Source organism: Cryptomeria japonica, unplaced genomic scaffold, assembly GCF_030272615.1.
Source record: "Cryptomeria japonica unplaced genomic scaffold, Sugi_1.0 HiC_scaffold_323, whole genome shotgun sequence".
Taxonomy (NCBI): domain Eukaryota; kingdom Viridiplantae; phylum Streptophyta; class Pinopsida; order Cupressales; family Cupressaceae; genus Cryptomeria; species Cryptomeria japonica.
Genome location: NW_026729145.1, coordinates 106,224 through 109,035, shown reverse-complemented (window position 1 = coordinate 109,035; position 2,812 = coordinate 106,224). Strand labels below are relative to the sequence as shown.

General features: G+C 67.1%; 1 non-coding gene across 1 annotated transcript; it reads left to right on the top strand.

Annotated features, from left to right (window-relative positions):
- Nucleotides 1–248: 248 nt before the first annotated feature.
- On the top strand, nucleotides 249–367 carry LOC131870361 (5S ribosomal RNA). The gene has a single exon (XR_009368673.1). It is a non-coding gene; the product is annotated as a 5S ribosomal RNA (ribosomal RNA).
- The last annotated feature ends 2,445 nt before the right edge of the window (nucleotides 368–2,812 follow it).

The following is a 2,812-nucleotide window of genomic DNA, read 5'->3' as shown; positions in this document are numbered from 1 at the left end:
TGTGTGGGCACCGCGTTGCAGACGGGACACTGCACGCACACGACGCCCCGTCCAGGTGCACGCACGTAGGCCGGGCCGGGTGCACACCCGACGCCCTAGCAAGGTGCGCGCACCCGGGCAGGGCTCACACTTGGCGAACGGGGCGCACTTCGCGAGGGAGGGTGTGCACCTCGACGGGGGTGGGTGGCCGGGGTGGATTCGCACGTGGGTCGCGGTTTGCTAAGTACACACTGCGACAAGCTCATAACGGGTGCGATCATACCAGCGTTAGTGCACCGGATCCCATCAGAACTCCGCAGTTAAGCGCGCTTGGGCCGGAGTAGTACTAGGATGGGTGACCTCCCGGGAAGTCCCGGTGTTGCACCCTTTCTTAGTTTTTCGCCGGGCGTCGCAATGCTATTTGAATAAACCTTTTGCCCGTTTGCGTTCTCGTCGGGGCCGGGCCGGGCCGGGGTGCGCTGCCCGCACTACCGCGCGCGCGGGGGCGACACCGAGCGCGCACCCGAGGCGCCCCGAGCACACAGGCCACGGTGCAACCCGGGCGTTGTGCGCGCACCCCGGTGCGCCCGAGGTGCTGCGCGCGCACCCAGGTGAAATCGGTGTGCACCTCGGCCAGTGCGCGCTCGGTCGAGTCGCGCACGTTGGCCAAGGTGCACGGTGATGTTTCTTACTCTAAGGTTCCGCACCAGACGCCCGGGACAGGTGAGCGAAGCTGGGCGGGGCCGGGTGCGCGGCCGGGGCAGGTGCACGCAGCTGGAGAGAGCTTTGGAGCACACCAGAGGTGCGCACCTTGGAGCACACTTCGGAGCGCACCAATGATGCGCTCCATTCAAAAGTTTCCTGAAAAGGCAAAAAAAGTTGAGATTATAGAATTTCCCACTTGAGAGATTGTAAAAAAAAAAAATTTAAAATGAAGGAAACGCGGGTGCCAAGGTGTGCGCGCCCGGGTGCGCAGCCCAGCCAAGGTGTGCGCACCAAGGCGCCCACCCTGGCGAAGGTGCACGCAAGGTGCGCACCCGAGGCAAACCGGACAATTAACCCAACTTTCGACTTCGCGCGCACCTGCGCACCTTGGAGCGCACTTCGGAGCGCTCCTTGTTGCGCACCAATCTTGGGCACCTCGGAGTGCACCATGGCGCCCACCAAGGTGCGCACCCGGGGCAAACCGAGCTCCGACTTCGTGCGCACCTTGGAGCGCACGAAAGGTGCGCACCATGGCGCCCACCAAGGTGCGCAGCCCAGCCAAGGCGTGCGCATCAAGGTGCGCACCCTGGCGAAGGTGCGCACCCGGGGCAAACCGAGCTCCGACTTCGTGCGCACCTTGGAGCGCACAAAGGGTGCGCAACCCAGCCAAGGTGTGCGCACCCCGGGCAAACCGAGCTCCGAATCGTGCGCACCTTGGAGCACACTTCGGAGCCCTCCTTGGTGCGCACCGATGTTGCGCACCTCGGAGCGCACCCGGGGAAAACAATGCAATTAACCCGACTTTCGACTTCGTGGGCACCTCGGAGCGCTCTCGGGTTCGCACCTCGGAGCACACCGAGGTGCGCACCTTTGATGCGCTGCCTTCACCAATTTCCAGAAAAGGCAAGAAAACATTGAGAAGGTGTGCGCACCGAGGTGCCCACCCTGGCGAAGGTGCACGCGAGGTGCGCACCCGGGGCAAACCGGGCTCCGACTTCGTGCACGCCATGCTGCGCACCTTGGAGGGCCATGGTGCGCACCTTGGAGCACACTTCGGAGCGCTCAATGGTGCCCAACCCAGCCAAGGTGCCCACCGCGGCGAAGGTGCACGCGAGGTGCGCACCCGGGGCAAACCGGGCTCCGACTTCGTGCACGCCGCACCTTGGAGCACACTTCGGAGCGCTCCTTGGTGCGCACCAGGGCGCGCAACCCAGCCGAGGTGCCCACCCCGGCGAAGGTGCACGCGGGGTGCGCACCCGAGGCAAACCGGGCTCCGACTTCGTGCACGCCATGGTGCCCACCGCGGCGAAGGTGCACGCGAGGTGCGCACCCGGGGCAAACCGGGCTCCGACTTCGTGCACGCCGCACCTTGGAGCACACTTCGGAGCGCTCCTTGGTGCGCACCAGGGCGCGCAACCCAGCCGAGGTGCCCACCCCGGCGAAGGTGCACGCGAGGTGCGCACCCGGGGCAAACCGGGCTCCGACTTCGTGCACGCCATGGTGCCCACCGCGGCGAAGGTGCACGCGAGGTGCGCACCCGGGGCAAACCGGGCTCCGACTTCGTGCACGCCGCACCTTGGAGCACACTTCGGAGCGCTCCTTGGTGCGCACCATGGTGCCCACCAGGGCGCGCAACCCCGCCGAAGGTGCACGCGAGGTGCGCACCCGGGGCAAACCGGGCTCCGACTTCGTGCACGCCGCACCTTGGAGCACACTTCGGAGCGCTCCTTGGTGCGCACCAGGGCGCGCAACCCCGCCGAAGGTGCACGCGAGGTGCGCACCCGGGGCAAACCGGGCTCCGACTTCGTGCACGCCATGGTGCGCACCAGGGTGCCCACCGCGGCGAAGGTGCGCACCCGGGGCAAACCGGGCTCCGACTTCGTGCACGCCGCACCTTGGAGCACACTTCGGAGCGCTCCTTGGTGCGCACCAGGGCGCGCAACCCAGCCGAGGTGCCCACCCCGGCGAAGGTGCACGCGAGGTGCGCACCCGGGGCAAACCGGGCTCCGACTTCGTGCACGCCATGGTGCCCACCGCGGCGAAGGTGCGCACCCGGGGCAAACCGGGCTAGGACTTCGTGCACGCCGCACCTTGGAGCACACTTCGGAGCGCTCCTTGGTGCGCACCA